This window comes from Phodopus roborovskii, unplaced genomic scaffold, assembly GCF_943737965.1.
Source record: "Phodopus roborovskii unplaced genomic scaffold, PHOROB, whole genome shotgun sequence".
NCBI classification, from domain to species: domain Eukaryota; kingdom Metazoa; phylum Chordata; class Mammalia; order Rodentia; family Cricetidae; genus Phodopus; species Phodopus roborovskii.
The window spans coordinates 16,118,559-16,138,903 of record NW_026125391.1 but is presented as its reverse complement, the minus strand read 5'-3'; the positions used below and the strand labels follow the sequence as shown (position 1 = coordinate 16,138,903).

Genomic DNA, 20,345 nt, shown 5'->3' with positions numbered 1-20,345 from the left:
GTTCAAAACTGTCTGTAACTCCAAGATCTGATACCCTCATTCAGACATACATGCAGGTAGAACACCAATGCAACATAAAATAAAAATAAATAAATAAAAGTAAATAAATAATAAAAGCTGTGAATGGTGGCACTCACCCATCATGCCAGCACATAGGAGGCTGAGGCAGGAGGATTGCTGTGGGTTTGAGGCCAGCCTAGGTAGCCTTTCTGCCACAAAGAAAAAAAGTGTGTGAAAGGAAGAATGTTAGCAGCCCTTTACACAAGGACAGAGAGGCCCTTGGGACTAACAACACCCACATGGTTAAGGCTTTGACACCTACTTGTTGGGTTTGATGGAGCATGCCTTTAGGAGGCAGAGGCAAGCACAGCTCTGTGAATCTGAGGCAGCCTGGTCTACATAGTGAGTTCTAGGTCAGCCAGGGCTGTTAAATAGAGAAACCATGTCTAGAAAAACAAGACAAACAAAAAGAAAGAAAGGAACAAAGAAAGAAAGCAAAGGAAAAACAAAACGATTGTCTAAAAGTCCTAGTATCTTTTCCCTCAAATCTTTTCTCCAATAAAGCATAAATGACAGAGGTAATATGACATCATCTGGGGGCAGTGGCAACTGAATTCCTGTATGGACTTGCCAGCCTCAAGGCTACTACAGGCCAAGAGCAGCTACAATACTAGGGTTTTGTCAAGGCTTTCCCTTAATGATATTTGAATAGGCCGGAAAAATGACTCATTGAGTAAAGATGTTTGCCATGCAAGCCTGCTGACCCGAGTTCAATCCCTGAACCCATATAACGGTGGAGAAGAGAACTGACTCCACTAAGTTGGCCTTCGACCTCCATATGTGTTCCGTGGCACATGTACTCTATACACACTTTGGTGGTTTGAGTAAAACTGGCCCCCCATAGGCTCATCGGGAGTGGCCCTATTTGAAAGGATAAAGACGCCTGGCCTTGTTTTGTTGGAGGAAGTGTAGCACTGGGAACAGGCTTTGAGATTTCAGAAGCCCATGTCAGGCCTCTCTCTCTCTCTCTCTCTCTCTCTCTCTCTGTCTCTCTGTCTCTCTGTCTCTCTGTCTCTCTCTCTCCCTCCCTGCTGCCTATGGATCCAGATGTAGAACTCTCGGCTCCTTTCCTGCACCATGTCTGCCTGCATGCTGCCATGCTTGCCACTGTGATGATAATGGACTAAACCTTTGAACTGTAACCCAGCCCCAAGTAAATGTTTTCCTTTATAAGAGTTGCCATGGTCATGTCTCTTCATAGCAACTTTAACTGACAGGTACCTTGTACACACATGCACACTAATGTTGATGATGATAAATTTTAAGATACAGCCTCCCTGCAATGGTTAAAAATGAGTGGCAAGAACTAGAGAAATAGCTCAGTCAGTAAAGTTTAACTCTCTCAACATCTACTTAAAAAAAAAAAAAAAAAGCCAAGTGAGTTGTATGCTAAATAGGTGGAAAGGAATGGATCAAGACCAGCTAGCCTAATTGGCAAATGCTAGGTCCTAGTGAGAGATCCAGTATTAAGAAAGAATGGCACCTGAGAAGGAACATTTATGGTTTCCTCTCATCCTCTGAACTCACATGCACATACACACACACATGCACGCATGCATACTACACACATGCACATGAAGTGAGTAGACACAAAAACACTTGTATGATAAAGTCAGGCAGTTTTAGACAAAACAACCCACATGCCCATCAACAGGAAATAGAAAAACTATGGCATGTTTAAACAAAGAGAGATCACAGCTACTAAAGAAAGAAAATTCTTAAGACTCACAGCAGTGTGACCCTCACAGTAAAAAGAGAAGTAAAAAGCATACAAAGACTAAAACAAAAAGCAAACAACCATATGCAATGAGGTCCTGCTTACATGAAACTCAAGAACCAGAAGAACCTAGATGAAGATGCAGAGTAGTGCTTACCCTGGGTGAGAACTTGAAAGGGACACAGAACCTGCCGGGCTGAATGCTCAGTATCTTCATTTGGATGATATTTCTGTGACTGTGTGCATAAGCATCCACAGAGACACAAGCTCAAAAGTACACATTTTACTGCACAAAAGTTTAAAGTACAAAAATATTTTAAAAGGAGGCTGGCACATCTTTAATTCCAGCATTCAGGAAGTTAAAGCAGGCAGATCTCTGGGTTTGAGGCCACCTTGGTCTATATAGCAAAGCTTCAGGCATCCAAGACTACATACCAATAGAACAACAACAAAAAATGAATAAACAAATATTAGATAAAATATCTTAAAGGGAACTGTAAAAAAGCCAAGTGACTTGGGGCCTGCAGCTGTCCTAATCAGGGTTTCTATTGCTGTGAAGAGACACCATGACCACACCAACTCCTATAGAGGAAGACATTTAATTGGGCTAGCTTACAGGTTCAGAGGCTTAGTCCACTCTCATGGCAGGAAGCAGGCTGGTATGCAGGCAGGCATAGTGCTGGAGAGGTAGCTGAGAGTTCTATATCTTGATCCACAGGCAGCAGGAAGAGATATGTGAGCCAGTAGGCAGGCTTGAGCTTCTGAGATCTCAAAGCCCACCCCATAACCACTTCCTCCAACAAAGCCACACCCACTCCAACAAGCCACACCTCTTAATAGTGCCATTCCTTCTCATTCAAATCACCACAGCATCTGACCACCGAAACGACAGCCAGAGCCCCATAATCTTCCCTTTAGGGTTCTGTGCACCACAGGACTGAAGATGTACACTCAGGCCCTGGCTCCAGCAATGGACCTCTTTTCCTTGGATTTGTGTCAAGCAACACTTATAAGAGAATAGCTTTCATGCCTTTACAAGCGGTTTAAGCCAAAGTTCCCCTATTAAACATGCTGCCTCCAAATATGTTCTCGTTTTCTGCTAGTCAACAAAACAGCTATCTGTGACCTACTTTCACTGTGCTCCACACCCCACCAATCATCAGGCCTTGCCAGTAAGCACCCTTTAATATTCATACATATATACATGTATATGAACATAAATATCTTACACATATGTGTGAGGTCAGGTCCACTTGTGGGAACTGGTTCTCTTCTTTAAACCATTTGATTTCCAGGGATTGATCTCAAGTTTTCAGGTTTGGCACCAAGTCCACTTACCTGACAAGCCACCTCCCCAGCCCTTAACCAATGTCCTTCATAGCTTTAACATGAATTCACTTCTGCTCAGATGACCTACACAGATTATATCATTTTTCCTGATTACCCCAACCGCCTGCCCTATCTGCCAGACTCTCGTGGTCCACTTACCCACCACTAACATGGCTTAACATGGCTGACCTTTTGGGACCCTAAAGGATTGGCCCACACACCAACCAGGGCTGACATGGGCTTGTGGCCAGGTGCAAACCACGCTTATCTGTCCTGAAGTCTCACCTGCTTCGCTGGCTTCTGTTCTAAGCAGGGAATTAGAGCAGTCTCTGATGGAATTAACCATCATGTAGGGAAATAGAGACAACAGACACATGCAAACACAGAATTGACAAGGATGCTTTGTTGTGTTGCATGGGATGGGCTAAGGGGGACCAGCCTAAGGAGTAGGAGATTGCTGGCTACCTCCCAGACCACGCATGTGCTGCAGCCATTGAGCCCTCCTGGCAAATCTAGGAGGAGCCAGGGCTCTGCACCACTCTGCCCAAATTGCTTCCTCTGCCTGCAGTGCACCATGCCATCCTGGAAATGGTCTGAGTTTGCCTGAGTGCAGGTGAATAAGTCCATCTATCATCTAATGACTGTTGCCAGGAGACAGAGATTCCTGAGTAAGAAGAAATAACAGCAGCGAGAATAATAGCAGCTTAATACTGTTTTTCTGAGCTCAGGCTATCCAAACACTACAATTCAAGAAGACAGATGAAATCTAAATAAGATATTTGAGGACACACACTTTTAATCCCAGCACTTAGGAGGCAGAGGCAGGCAGATCTCTGAGTCTAAGGCCAGCTGAGTCTATATATCAAAATCTAGGCCACACAGAATTACAATGTAAGACTCAGTCTACAAAAATAAAAATAAATAATAAAGAGGCTTGAGATCACACAGGTTAAAGATGATTGTCCAAATGACAACATTTACAAACTTCTGGTGTTGGTTGAGGCCCTCATAGCAGCTAAGGCAAGCCCCACCTTACAGAATCTGCTCAGGGTCTGGTGAGGAGACAGAGAAGTCAACAGACTGAAGGGCTGAATTCTTAAGCTGTGGCAGAGAGCAAAGGGCTGTGGGAGCCCCTGGAGGAGGGAGCCAGTGAGCTTCAAGTTTTCATCAGAAAAACAAATATTGGTCTTGGAATGAATACAGCATAAGGAGAAGGGCAAATAAGTATGAGGCAGGGCCTCTTAAGATTCGCATTTCACAAAACAATGTGTCATTGGCCCTGAGAGGAGCCAGGCTAGCTGTGGGAGGAGGATACATTCTGTTGGACATTGTGCAGCAAGGAATGAGAAGAGAGGTGTCTGGGGGAAGGAAAATGCTAGGGAACATTTCCTGAGGTATATGGGGCTGACCATCCCAGGAAAACACCAAAAAGCAACTACCAGAATTCTGCATCTCCGAGCTCAGAATTCCACCAGGCCTAGTGTGCAGGATTCCAGACAGGAGGCGGTCGACATACAGCTCAAGTCTCCTGGCTCACAAAGCAATTTCAGCGGTATCTGTCTGGGGTTAAGATGAGCATGGCATTACTCAATTCCAGCCCATGGCAGGGCATTGTCCCAAACTCCGGCTTGAGAGATCAGGCTCTGGGAGGGACAGTGAATGCAGCCCCGGACAGGAGAGCTGGCTTGGAGTCATCTCTTTAAATCTTGCATCTGTCAGGCAAGCAGCGGAGGACTGGAAGCTGGGCAAGTAGGAATGTGGCCAGGTCACACAAAGGCTCGGAGAATGAGCTCTCTGCATCCCTACCTCCTGGCAGCTTCTCTCACCAGCTCAAGGACCCTTTCTTTGCAGGGGGTGGGGGTGGGGGGATGGGGAGGGGGTGGGTGGGGGAGGAGGCAGCAGCCCCACATTAAAGGCTGACTCCTTCAGCTGGGCTGAGGGCTCCCCAGGTGGGAGTCATGTCTTTCTCATCTGCTGTGAGGCTTGAGTTCCACGCACCTGCGCAGAACCCATGAGACCGCATAGCCGACCCCCTTCAGAAAAGGATGGTTTGTCGCAGTGGCAAGGGGACTGCTTAACTTACTTACACTTAAAGTTTTAAAAACAAACAAACAAACAAACAAACAAAAACTCTAGGCATTTCAACCCTCGCCTTAGGCTCACCCCACCCTCATTGCCCTCCCAAACACGTGCACCTCAGTTTGAAAAGCTGGACTGACCGACAGAATGTGACTTATCCCTCTCTGTCTCTATTTTAGTTGGGCCTTCCGTGTCCCGGGGACGAGTAGAGGCCCATCCCAACTTCCCCTGAACTTTTGCCTGGCACTGTTAGGCAAGGAGTTCGGACTGCAGGCTTAGTTACCTGAGAACATTTTCCTAGGATACTCAGGAAGAAAGATGAGGGTAGTCAAAAGGAAAGCCACCAGCCCTGTTGCCAGTACTGTCCCCTTTCATGCCTCAATGCTTTGATCACTACTGTGCCGACTGTACGGAAAACAGGAAGCACAGTGGGTCGGACATCCCCGCAAGGATATTCTGAGCGGTTCAGTGAGCTGGTATCTGAGGATGGAGCTTTGCATAACAAATATCGTGGTCCACCAAAGAGCTCTTGCCCAGAGACACTGAGGCATGCACAGATTTTTCTGACCTCTTTGGAAACTGCCCATGTAGGTGTTGAAACAAGAGTATTTGCATTCATCTTGCTGAGCCTCTTGGGCAACAATGAAAGCTTAGCTGCCTAGAATGGGAGCCTGTGGAGTCTCACCTCACTGGAGGCACCAATACCCACCTGGCAGTGGGGTTCTGTTAAAGGGGGAGCAACCCCGGGTCTGTAGAAGGCATTGGCTCCTGCTTAAGCACAAAGGTAAACAGCACAGTGGGGTCACAGAGATCATGTTTCTTCTTGCTGATGGCATGCACGAGCTTTGTCTGGCCTAGGGCCCAAACTTCTTATCCTTGAAAAACACATTTTACATATTGTTGGCAGAGGCAGCCAACCCTGATCAAGCTGCCAGGCCTACTTCAGATCATCCTCCTACTTCGGAAAAAAACACAAGATTAAGATTTTCAGAGCCACGTCTTCCTGCATGAGGTGGGGGTGACACTCAGAGGCCCTCCAGGAGAGCCTGAAGCTGGACTTGAGGGGTGTACTGCCTTCCAGAAAACAGGCACAGGGCCCAGAGAGCTCTCTTGCAAATACTGTTTACAGCTCACAGTTCTAACAGGGCTCCTGAGGCGTGTAAGGATTTGTTCACATGTCATTAACTTACTCTTCAGAGCAGCTGGACCGCAGGATGATTTCAAGTTGACACTTGGGGAGTGGCAGCCCGAGAGGGTGTTCAACCAGAAATAAATATATGAGCCTTTGGAATGATAATGTGGAGTAATGTGGACAAGCACCAGTTCACCAGCTGTTTCAGAAACCTGCCCAGTCCTTCACCGACTGGGTGATTAGTATTTCAGTGGGCCTCAGTCATTACCATGAACATTGTCTAATGATCACTGCACAAAGTAAATCATCCTAAAACAGGGTTCTACAAAATGGACTTTGTTCTTTCTTTTCATCATGAGAACAAACTTTCACGTCTGGAGTCACGTTCCTGATCAGGGAGTTGACATTAAACACATCATGTTTGATTGGGGTTTTTTCATCAGAACAAAGAGCCAGAGAGTGGAGGTAGACCTACTGTGTGTTCCTGGTGGCTGGCCTCCTGTTGCTGCTACCCATGACCTTAGCATGGCCTGGCAGCCCACATGCCCATATACTACTAACCCTGAGATCAGAAGGCTGGTCTTAGCCTTAAATTCAAATCGTTGAAAGCATAGGAGAAACAGAGAAATATGTTTTCTTTGGAATTTTATGTGTGGTCGCTTACTTTTCACAGTGATATGTGACCATTATGATGTTGTGTCCATGAGGTGGTGAGCACTGTGTACGAGCCTGCCTAGGAATGATCCATGAACCTTGCTGTCATGCTGCAGAATCTGGGGCAGGAGGATCTTGAATTCTGGGGCAGTCTGGGCTAAAAATGGAGACTGTCTTAAACAACAAGAACCCCAAACAAAACCAAACCCTACTTTATAATTTTACTCTTTCTAAATTAAAACTGCTTCTTGTGCTTCTTGTGTTTTGGTGTGGAAAATGAAGAGTGTTTAACATAAAGCAATCACGCAGAAGAAACATATAAAACATATGACAGTATAAACGTGCTCTAACAAATGTTAGCACTTAGATAAACGATTACTCTGCAATACTCTCTACCCCTGGAATTTAGATGAGCATTGTGTAGCTTGCCTTTAAAATAAACAAAGGGAAACCCATCCTTAGGAGCTTACATGACTCATTTTTGTTGCTGTTTCTTTCCTTAAAGTTCAGAGCCAAGGTTTTCTAAATCTTTCCCCTGGCCTTAACTGCTGAGAGTGTCAGAAGGTTGACTTGAAGATTTGTTGAGGAGAACTGCAACACTTCACACTTGATTGGAAAGCCATGAAAGTGTGTTCCAGGTCATTAGCTGAGACGTTTGAGGAGCTGTTTGTCGAGTTCGGAGGGTGGGGTTAAGGGAAATTCTTTTACAGTTTTCACGGACATGTGCTTTTTAGGAAATGCCCTGAAGTGTGCAGGATGCCACTGATGAGCATTCTTCATGGATGGTACACAATAAGACCCACACCCAACCAGAGCCAGACCATCAGCAGCTCCATTTTACCTCCCCTCCGCAAGGAAAGGCAGGAGCCTCGACTCTGTCCTGCCTGTCTGTCTGTCTGTCTGTCTCACATCAGCCTCCATGCTTCTACACTGGTGCTTGATATTCACTGCTTTTAAAAACTGGATTTACAAGCTGAGTAGATGGCACACGCCCATGACCTCGATCCTCAGGAGGCTGAGGCAGGAGGGCCACAAGGTCTGGGCCAGGTAAGGCTCTCTCAAACAAACAAAATAATCTTTAACATTTAAAAAGTGAACTCACTGCATAGGACAAGAAGATGTTTTTGCAAAGCATTTGCCTATCCAGTGAGAGAATCTGACTTCAATTCCCTGAACCCATGTCAAAAATCTGCCATGGTGACACTTGTAATTCTAGCACCAAGGAGGCCTTCACTTAGTCAGAAAGCCACACATGGCTTCAAGTGAATCTGGGGGATTCACAGTGGTCATTTAGCTCTACCATGTCTTGCTGATGTTGTCCTGGCACCAAGCTAGGTCATCAGGCGAGGCTCAAATAGATATATGCAAGACACTGCTTTAGGCCTTCTCATGAAATTATAAAAGCAGTGACATCACAAAAAAAAAAAAAAAAAAAAAAGGGCAAAGAAACTGCCTTAACTCATAGATTGGACCCATTTCCTTAACTCAAGGTCCTATTTCAGGCCATGCTCCCCTCCAACCCCACTATTTAGGATCAAATCACTGCTTCTTTTCAGTTAGTCAGACACCAAAGTTTCCAAAGGGAAATTCTGACATTTGTTAACATTTTAATCATCAATGTTGTGTGTTACCCCTCTACCCAAACTTCTTGGTGGCATTTCTTCAGCCTGGAAAGCTACATCACTGTAACATGAAAAATAAATGACCTAGAGACAGATATTGGGCTTCAAACTTGAAGCTGAATATCAGAAAGCAAAGTAGCCTGCCACTGTCATCACCTCTAGCTCAGGCTGAAAGGGTTAATCCACACAGGAGCCCTTCACCAAGTCTCAGACTTTGGGCTCTCCTCAGTGTGGCTGGAGAATTAATGCCTCCCTGAGACCTTGCTTCTGTCTTATATACTTCGCCAATGGTGGGATTAAAGGTGTGAACTACAATTCTCCTTTAGACTGATTAACTCTTGTGTAGATCTTTGTGGCCTTGGACTCACAGAGATCCCTACCTCTTAATTATGAGTCCTAGGATTAAAGGTGTGTACCATCACCTCCTAGCTTCTGGCCGCTGGGATTTAAGGTGTATGCCTGGCTTCTCTGGCTTGTGGCTAACTTTGCTTTTTGAATCCTCTGGCAAGCTTTAATAAATCATAAATAATATATCACTACACAGCACTACATCCAGTGAGCTGTTTTAAGGCATAGTTCATTCTCAGATATGAATTATTTAGAACATACTTTCCAGTCGCCCCTTACCACTCAGTCCCAAACTCACCCCTGCCAGGCTACAATGATACCTTTTGCCACTCCTGATTTTAAGGTATGTCAGTTTGGACAAGCTTGAACTACATTTCCCAGAATTCCTCCTGGCTCTCAATCTTGGTACTGTTCTTTAAAGAATAGCGTGTGAGATTTGGAATACAACAATGAAAAAGCTGTTAGGATGCTGTGCAGACCTCTGAGGGAAACCATGTTCTGCAGCAGCTCACACGGGTTGCTGGTGATCTGCTGGTTCCCTGTGGATGTGGGGCAGCTGCTGCCAGATTGCTTTCATCTTCCCTGCATCCTGAGCCTGGTATGTGGCACATAGAAGGGCATAGATGGCACCTACAGTTCTCATCGAGGGGGAAGCACAGGGACTGGGGGAGTTCTAAGGTGTCCATCTAGGCTCTCATGGGTTCTAATTTGACTTCACAGACTCCAGTTTTCCCCCTAGATTTTAGATCCCCTGCCACATATTCAGCTTTGCTAGTTGACCAGGACTTTGGCTCTATCACTCAAGGCAGAGCCCTCTTCAGCTGGGTTCCCAGCATGGCTGCAGGCGCTGCCCCCTGAATGATCTCATGCATGTACTCTCACCACTGCATCTTTGCCTTGCCTTCCCTCTGCCATGACACTCCCCTGTAGATAAGCACAAGACCAAACAAGCACCCTTGTGCTCCTTGAAGCGTTCACCTTTTCAAAGAGGCATGCCTTGACCATCTATCTATTCAAAATATTGAAATTCAAACCACTTGGTTGGTCCTAGGCATTTTACATAAGGGACACTCAAGCTATCTTGTGGGTCTTCTGCAGGCAGCCACAACTGCTGTGAAGTCATAGCTGTACTGGCCGTTGTGTCAGAGGACAGTTTCTCTCTGGCACTCCCTAACCTCTGGCTCTTAAAATCTTCCCATCCCTTCTTGAGAGCCGGTCCCTGAGCTGTGGCGGAGGGGATGCAGATGCCCCACTGACACTTACTCTCTGCACTTTGATCAGTTATGAACTTCTGCATTATCCATTGTCCCCTGCACAAAGAACCTTCTGTGATAAGGTCTGAGAGCTGCAACAATCTGTGGGTAGAGAGATACAGTGAAGAGGGAAGTTTGATATTATGTTCATTTAGTAATATAATAGTAGTAAGTTCATTCTGGGGCCTTTGCACTCCCCAACCATGTTCCTTAGAAGGCATGAGTTTCCTCCTGTGGAGGAATTCAATAAATTTGTTGAATTCAATAAAAAAGCAGTTATTTGTAACACATGCCACCATTGCATCCATGGGCATATCGTCATATCTGTCATTGTAGCTGGTTAAGACTGTTGGTAATTTTTACACAACACCTTCTTGTACTATTAAATCTAGTTGGCAGGGAGGAAGCTTCCTGATCAGCAGCAACTTGATTTCCCCATGTCCTATGACCAAAGCACGTAGTGTTTCTATGCCAGTGCCATACTGTTTTTATTACTGTGGCTCTGCAGTATAATTTGAGATCAGGTATTGTGATGACTGCAATATTGTTTTGTCTATTTGGGACCTTTTGTGTTCCATACAAATTGCAGGGTTTGTTTGTTTTTCCTACTTCAGTGATGAGCTTCATTGAACTTTTCATGGGAATTGCATTACATCTGCAGATTGCTTTAAATAATATAGCCATTTTCACAGTATTCTGTCTGTCAGTTTCTTCAGTGTCTTAAAAGTTTCACTATAAAGATGTTTTACTTCCTTGATTAGATTTATTTTAAAAAGCCAGTGTGAATGATTTTTTTCCTTGATTTATTTTCCAGCAAGTTCATCATTGGTATATAGAAAAGTTATGAAGTTTTATGCATTGATTTTATATCGTTGGGTCCTTGAAGATGTTTATCAGGGCTAAGAGTTTTCTTATGGAGCATTTAGAGTCTTTTAAATATAGCATCATGTTGCATGTAAATTGAGATGATATTTTTTCCTTTCCTATTTACATCCCCTTTACCTCTTCCTCTTATTACTCTAATACTTCAAATTCTAAACTGAATTAATTGTGCAGAGGAAATGCCTTTGGCTTTCTCCTGTTAAGTATAGTGTCAGCTATAGGTCTGCCTATCCAGGCTTATAATTCTGAGATACATTATTTTTATTTCTTTCTGGTTTCCTTAGAGCTTTTCATCAAACAACATTAAAGGTCTTTTCTGCAACTATTGCTATGATCATGTGATTTCTGCCCTTGAGTCTATTTCTGTGCTGTATTACACTTATTGATTTACATATTTTGAACCATCTGTGCTTCTCTGGAATGAAAACTACTTGGTTGTGGCATATGATTTTCTTAATGCCTTCTTGAATTCAGTTTGCAAGAATTTATTTTTAAAGGTCTATTTATTTATTTATTTATTTATTTGTTTGTTTGTTTATTTGTTTATTTATTATGTATACAGTGTTCTGTTGGCATGTTTGCCTGCACACCAGAAGAGGGCATCAGATCTCACTACAGGTGGTTGTGAACCACCATGTGGTTACTGGGAATTGAACTCAGGATCTCTGGAAGAACAGTCAATCCTCTTACCCTCTGAGCTATCTTTCAAGCCCTAGTTTGTAAGAATTTTACTCAGAATTTTTTTGTCTGTTTACCAAGGAAACTGATCAACAGTTTTATTTGTTGTACCCTTCTCTAGCTCTGGTATTCTGGGAATGCTAGCTTTGTAGAATGAATTTGGCCATCCCCTTCTCTCTCTACTTTACAGAACAGCAAGAGGAACTTTCCTTTCTTTAATGGTTTAATAGCATTTGACAACAGATCTATCCAGTCCTGGGTTATTCGTTGTTGAGAGAGTTTTTATTAGTTTCCATCTTGTTGTTTATTAACATTCTGATTTAATTTTGGTAGGTCATATGTATCTAGACATTTATTCATCTCTTCTAGATTTTCTACGTTTTTGAAATATGTTTTCGTCTACGGCCATACCACCCTGAACACACCCAATCTTGTCTGACATATGTTTTCAAAATACTCCGTAATGACCTCTTCAAAATACTCCCTTGTGATCTTTTCAAAACATTCCCTAGCAACTCTCTGAATTTCACTGGAACCTTCTGCAATCTCCCCCCACGTTTTTTTTCCTTATGCAATTTTATTAGTTTGGATCTTTTTTTTTCTTTCAGGGCTTGTCTTCTTTTTCAAATAACTTTTTCTTTGATTGATTCTGTGTGTTATTCTTAGTTTCCATTTAATAATTTTCTGACCTGATTTAAATTTTATAAAATACTTTATTATTTTATGTGTATGGGTATTTTGCCTAAATCTGTATCTGTGCACAAAATGTGTGTCTGGTGCCCACTGGAGTTATATGGTGGTGAGCCACCATGTTAGGTGCTGGAACTCAAACTTAGGACCTCTAGAAGAGCAACTGATGCTAGTGGTTTCTTGTCCCACCAGGTCCTGCTGCCCTTCTTAGCCCCAAATAAACACACAGATGCTATATTAATTATTAAACCATTGGCCGGTGGCTAGGGCTTCTTATTGGTTAGCTCTGCCTTACTTATTAACCCATAACTATTAATCTATGTATTTCTACATGGCCTTATCTTACTGGAAAATGCCTGGCGCATCCTGTCCAGGTCTTTTCATGGCGTCCCGTCTTCCTCTGCCTACCTTTCCCAGAATTCTCCTTATCTCCTAGTCCCACCTATCTTGAACAAACTGTTTTATTCATCAACCAATAAGAGAAACATATACACAGAAGGACATCCCCCATCAAGCAACTAATGCTTTTAACTGCTGAGCCATCTCTCCAGCCCTCGCTCTGATTTGCACTAATTTTTGCTGTCTGCTTTGTATTTGAGACCCTGAGGTATATTAATAGATTATTCAAGTCACCCACTACTGTTGTGTCAGGCTCACATGATCTTCTATGCCACTAACTGTTGTTTTATAAAGTTGTGAGATCCAACGTTTAGTGAATAATTTTCTTGACAGATTGCTTTAACACAAGCTGCTAAGTGTGTTTCCTGTGATTTATGCTGGTGTTGAGCCTGTATGGGACAGGTGCTTAGTGTCTGTCAGAACTATCTTTAGCAGTTGTTTCTCTTTGTAAGTCAGAGTACCCTCTTGGCCACATCTGGCTTTGCAGTCTGTGGGTCAGGCAGATCATCCCACTGTGGTGGTCTGAATAGGAATGGCTCCAATAGGCTCATACATTGGAATGCTTAAACATCAGGGAATGGCACTACTTGAGAAGGATTAGGTGGTGTGGCCTCGGGGTAGGTCTGGCCTTATTGGAGGAAGTATATCACTGGGGGTGGGCTTTGAGATTTCAAAAACCCAAATCAGGTCCAGTGACACTCTCTTCCACCTGCCTGTGGGTCAGAGTATCACTCTCAGCTACCTCTCCAGCATCATGCCTGCCTGAGTGCTGTCATACTCCCAGCCATGATGATAATGGACTAAACCTCTAAAACTGTAAGCCAGCACCCAATTAAATGCTTCCTTTTACGGGAGTTGCCACGGTCGTGGTGTCTCTTCACAGCAATTGAACAGTGACTGAGACACCCACCCTCCTGAGACTCCCCAGATCAAACAGCATGTGTGCTATATGGAGGGAGGTGTCTTCCTAGAGACGGGATGAGGGAAGTGACCACGGCCCTGGAATCTGCGTAGGTAGAAGACCTTCATCTGTAATTTCCAAAGCCTCCTGAGAGTTGACAACCCTGCTATAGAGATGCAGTCATGGCTGTGGGTGATTCATTCCATGGGAGATTCAGAGCTCAGACTCCACAGCAGTTAATGGCAGCTAGGAGACCCGTTTATCCACTTGGACCTCAGGCCTGAGGCTGTCAGGCTGGTTATTCCCTGATGAGCAGTCTGCTTGTATTCCCTGTATACTTCATTGCCTAAACAGAGCCTTCTGCTGCCTACATTTTTCATGGTTTTTTTTAGCACCTGCAACCCCGGTCTCCTCACTCATCCCATCCCTGCTCTGTACACAGTCCTGTGCCTGACTTTCAGCCTGGGGCTCTGGAACATTAAGTTCCATCTCCCTGACCTGTGCTTGTTCCCTATTGTCTGGTCCCCAGGGCAGCTCATTTTTACACAATAGATTCTCTAATAAAATGGTGCTTGGCCACTGTTCTCTGAATCATAGAGAGAGGTACTATGGGATTCTTCCTCGCTTCTGGCTGAAGGAATTATGATCTCACCAAAACCTGCAACTTTTGGACAAGGCCTCTGCTTGCCCTCCTGCCTGCCAGGGAGCTGGCTGCATGGTTGGGGCTGTGTTTAGCTTGGCTTATGTTTCCGTGTGTAGTGTAGCTTTACACTCGGCTGTTCTATCACTAACTTCCCATTTCTAAAGTTCTTCCTTTCTTTTCCCCTTGGGCTAGTCTGTTTTCTTCTCATCTGACTTCTTTGCTGGCTTTCACAGTGGTGACTTTTAGTTCACAACCTGTCTTGAAGTTTTTTCTTGTTTTGTTTTTTGTTTTTTTGTTTGTTTGTTTGTTTTATAATAATTGCGTGTGTAGTTTCACATAGCTATCTTCCATCCCACTTTCTCTCTAAGCTACTTCCAGTGTTTGAAGCTCATCTTGGGTCTCCTACCTGGACACTTGTTATCTACTGACAGCAGGAGCTTAGTGTCTCCTTTTTTAACTCATCCTGTTGTGTTGGCTAGAATCCCTGGAACAATCCTCTTTTCAGGACCAGCACAATGGCTCTAAGCAAGCTCCTTCCCAGGTGTTAGCTTTTTGAGATAAGGTCTCACTATTACTGGCTTTGGGTTTGAGAACCTCAAGCCTCTACCTCCCATGTGCTGGGATTACAAGTACCCACCATGCTTAGCAGAGGCTTTTGATGTAAATATTCTGCTTCTCCCAACCTCCAGCCATATATGTTGCCCTCCTACTCATTCTCATGAGATGGTCGATGGTCTTGCTCATTTTCAGAATATGGTTGCAATTAAAGAGAACATTCTTTACTACTAAATCTAACATCGTTAAAAATTCTGTTTTTGGCAGAGCTGGTGAGACAGCTCATTGGACATGGGGATCTCAGTTCTATCCCCGCACTCATGTAAAAATGCCGAGTACAGTAGAGTGTGATTGTATAGCCAGCACGAGGGAAACAGAGACTGGAAGGATCTTAGGGGCTTGCTGTCCAGACAGCCTAAAAGAATCAGTGAACTTCAGTTTCACTGTGGAGAGTACCTGAGGAAGACACAGGAAATCACCATCTGGCCTTCACACTCACATACACAAGCCCTTTCTCATTCACACAGGCACACACATGTGTGCACACACAGAAACAGTGGCCTCATATAATGGATGGATGCTTTCCCTCGGGTTCAGGGTTCCTGCTTTTCCTCCCATATCAACAAGGTTTTCCATCACTAAAGAGAACCGTTGTTTTCAGCTTAAAAACACAAAACCCTCCACGCCAGTTCTCTGCTCCCCAACAGCAGAGTGTTCCCCAAGAACCGCCCACATCTGCTAATATCATCCTCACTTGCCTCGACCCAGACCCACCTCTTAGTCACCAGAGAGAATCACACACTGATCTGGGTGCCTTATCAAAGCAGGAGCAGGCATGCGCTTATATAGTGTTGAGAAAGAGGGTTGGGACCTCAGGATGGGCGAGATGTAAGGGCCAGTAATATTTCACCCCACTAGCAGTAGCTGGGCAGAGGCAGTTTTGCTGGGTCACTCCTATGTGGAAGTGATAGGCCAAAGACATGTCGCCAAACTCTAGCCAGGCTCAGGAAGTTCCACTAAGCCTTGCATCTGGGCCTTTTTAGGCCCAGCACTCACCCAGATTAGTCTTTCTCAAGCCACTCTCATTAGGCCATTGTTTCTAAAATTCCACTGAAATTGCCCTTGCTGAGGACAATAACCAACACGTTGTCAAACAAATGCAGTGGATCTCACTCCTAGTCCTATCAGTACTTACTGTCTCAAAAGAGATAACAGAGTCAACCTCTGGGACCACATGAGGCGGGTGTAAATGCCTGGATGGATTCCATTTAGTTTTTTTTTTTTTCAAAACAGTAAGGCATTTGGCTAATATGATATAAATAACTTTCTGTTATTGCCAAAAGAAATAAAAAGGCTTCCTTGTTAATTTAAAATTTGTAGTGTGTTAGAAGGAACATGGTCCATGTACACACACACACACACACACACACACACACACACACACACACACGCACACACACACCATTAGCTTGCAAAGGAGACTGACATATTCCCCTTTGATGAGAAGCCTCAAGGTGGGATGGAGCAATATAACATAGGGAGAGCTAAACTTAATAGGGCCTTAGAAGGGAGCGGCTTCCCTTTAAAACTTGGAGAGATGCTTCATTCAGAGATAAGGTGATAAGGAAGGCATGAGAGGGATAGGGTAGAGCAAGCTGAGCAGCCTTTTTAGAGCATCTCACTGCACCTCTGTCAAGGATCTCTGACCAATCCCTCAAAGGAAAGGTCTGACTTTTTATAGCTTTTTGGCGAAGTGATATATTATTTATGATTTATTAAAGCTTGCCTGAGGACTCAGAAAGCAAAGTCAGTCTCAAGCTATAGAGGTCAGACAGTGGTGATAAATAACTTTAATCCCAGCAGCCAGAAGCTAGGAGGTGGTGGTACACACCTTTAATCCTAAAACTCGGCATTAAAAGGTAAGGATCTCTGAGGCCAAGGCCACCCATATCTACACAATATTGAATCAATCTAAAGGAGAATTATAGCTCACACCTTTAATCCCAGCACTAGAGGGGTATAGAGGACAGGAGTTAATACTCAATATAAGGCACTCGTTCTCCAGCCACGCTGAGGAGCGGCAGCAGTTTGAGACTTGGTGAAGGGCTCATGTGTGTGGATCACAGCCTGAGCTAGAGGTGAGAGACAGTGGCTGGCTGCTTTGCTTCCCTGATCTTCATCTGGAACCCCAATATCTGATTCTAGCTCTTTTATTTTTCATTTATATTTTGGGGTGGCAGGAAGTTTCGCATCACACAGTTTAGTTCAGCATAGGGCTTTTGACAAAGAGGATAGAGAAGCTAGGCTCTACAACCGAGAGTCGTTACAGCACAGTCTGCTTCTCAGCTCTGTCCCAGAGAGAGTGTAGAGACATTCCGTGTCCTGACTCAGGATGTGGTGTCTGGCCTAAATGTGCAGGCTAAACGGGGTTGGATTGGGAGTCCGGATGGACTTCTGCTTTGGGGATCATGTGGATGCCAGGCTTTCTAAGCTTATTCCAGATCTGCTTTATAAATAGAGGGATTGCTCTTGTGACACTGAATCTCTGCACTCTGATTTACACTTCTTACTTATTGCATAAAGCCAGGAGCATGAAGACAACTTCTCATTTACAATGACACTACACACAGACTATTTTGCCATTTGAAATCCTGGGAAAAGAAATTTTGTGTCAAAACTATTTTTATACTTAGATGGATTTTTCTAGTAGCTTTGTGCTGAGCAGGGGGGAAACAAAGACTGAGGCAAAGGTGCACTTTCCTTACCAAGTCTTCCTCTGCTTGCTGAGTATACAGTTGGGCAGAAACTTTACTCAGCAAGAAGAGGGAGGACTTGTCCCCCAAAGTCAGAGAAGCTATACTTCTTACTTCTGCTGAGGAGAAAAAGTCATTATACATAAAGAAGTACAAATCTCCAAAGGTGGAGAGATGGAGGAAACCTGGTGTTGTCTTATTTTTCTATCAATGTCTTAATAACTAATGAGACCCATCTTATGCTCAGCATCCATTTGGAACCACTAGTCATTTGTTGCCGACTCTATTCCCTGGCAGATAACTTCTACTCCTTGACCCCCACCTAAACACATATAGTTGTGACCATTTAGTTATTACTGCTTTTGGGGGGGGGGGCTTCTGTAATTTGCTTATACAGACAATCAATGACTAGGTCACCTTGACTACCTAATCTTAGCAGAGTGGAACAGCTTTGGCTTGCTTGTGCAAATATTCATGGTCTTGTAGTGGGTTTCACCTTTAAAACTCCTCTCCTCACTGCTCTTCATGTGACTGTTTCTAATTTGGCTTAGAGGTTGCTGTCCTGCTAGCAGAATCAATAAATTTAACTAATTATAACCTGGAGTGAGTCTGTGGTCTTTTCCTGGGGGTCTCAAACTGTCTAACACTGTGAAGAGACATAAAGATGAAGGTGACTTATACAAGGAAGTATTGAATTGGCAGCTTGTTTACAGTTTCAGGGGGTGATCTTTGACCCCCATGGCAGGGAGCATGGCAGCAATCGGGCGGGCAGGCATGGTGCTGAACAGGAGTTGAGAGCTCTTATCCTGATCAGCAAGTTAAAAGCAGAGACAGTTACTTGATCTGGCATGGGCTTTTGAAATCTCGAAGCCCACCCCAAAGTGACACACCTCTTTCAACAAGGCCACATCAATAACTGGGACCAAGCACACAAACATATGAACCTATGGCCATTCTCATTCAAATCTGGCTAGGAACCGTGGGAGCCAAGGTTTGGATTTTTGCTGTGTTTCATAAATTCTAAAGTTGAACCTGAAGAAGCTGGCAACCCCATATCTTAGTTAGGGTTTCTATTGCTGTGAAGACACACATGACCACGATGGTTCTTATAAAGGAAAACATTTAATTGGGGTCTCTCACTTACACTTCAGAGGTTCAGACCATTACCATCACAGTGGGGAGTATGGCAGCGTGCAGCCAGACATGGTACCGGCTACATCTTGATCAGAAGGCAACAGGAAGTGGACATAGTGTCACGCTGAGCAAAGCTTGAGCTCAAAGCCCACCCCACAGTGACACACTTCCTCCAACAAGGCCACATCTCCTAATAGTGTCACTGTTGTAATGTAAAAACACAGTTGTGTGGGGCGGGGACACACCATCGCGCAACAGGGTTCACATGGAGGGTTTTTTATCGGAGGAAGGGAATGAGAAAGGGAGGAAGAGATGAGGTAGACTGGCCTCTGGGACAGGAACGGTTTAAGAGAGGGAAGAGAGAGAGGAAGAGAGGCAGAGAGAGAAGAGGTGGGTGAGCCCTGCCTTTTAAGAAGGGACTTATCAAATGTAGTGATGTAGATGATAACATTGTCAGGACCCTGAGCAGATCAGAGTGCTGCCCTGAGTACTGGCAAGCCATTATGCCAGGTGACAGGGGGCAGGCCAACATAATGCCTGAATGCTAACAACCATTCCCTTTGGGGTCCATTTTCTTTCAAACCACCATGTCCCCTCTCCCCAAAGTAGACTCTAGTAATTGATGAGGACAGGGACAGCAAGACAAATCAGAAAACTCACCTATTCCAGCCATATACCACAAGGGGGAACCTGTTCTTACTGACTCACAAGGGGGAACCTGTTCTTACTGACTCACATGTGGAGGTCATATGTATATGTACAACTGACATTTCCAGCCTGTGCCAGGCTGTGCCGGTGTGTGTGTGTGTGTGTGCGTGTGTGTGTGTGTGTGTGTGTGTGTGTGTGTGTGTGTGTGTAGAGGGCATGGGAGGGGGGTGTTCATCTACCTGGAGGAGTAGAGTCACAGGAAGCCTATTGGGGCACAGTGCAAGACCTAGAATTTAATACTCAAAATGTTTAGGTTATAATTAACATTACTCACCATACTTCAGGTCAGTGTGACCTTCCACCAAAGGAAAATCACAATAGATGACAGCAGCACCTCTGATGTCAGAGTTATCCCATGAGCCGGGCAAACCAATTATGTAACATGCCTACTATGCGATTACAACAAATCAAACATATAACATGCTTACTAAGATATTACAGTTATGCTTCAAGCAAGAGAAAATAGAGTCCTAGCAAAAAAATAGAAAACATGGGGAAACCAATGGAAATTTCAGAAATGAAAACTTAGTTGATGGATTCAGCAACAAATCAATGACTTGGAATTATCCAATTTCTAGAGAGAAAATAGAGTTAAAGTAGATATGTCTCAGAGACCCTTGGAATTCTAACCAAAAATCTAAAAGGATAGCAGAAAAAGAAGTACCAGGACAGCACCCCAAACCCTCAAATCTTACTAAAGATATAAACCTCTGCTCCAGATTCAAGAAACTGAGCCAACCCCAAAGTGAGGGATCTTGTTCTTAGTGTTGTCAACTTATTGTATCCTTACTTTATAAGCACTTTATCA

The 20,345-nt window shown here is 44.1% G+C and overlaps 1 pseudogene; it reads left to right on the top strand.

The window, feature by feature from the left end:
* The first annotated feature begins 227 nt into the window (after window positions 1–227).
* Window positions 228–327, top strand: LOC127214984 (uncharacterized; annotated as a pseudogene).
* The last annotated feature ends 20,018 nt before the right edge of the window (window positions 328–20,345 follow it).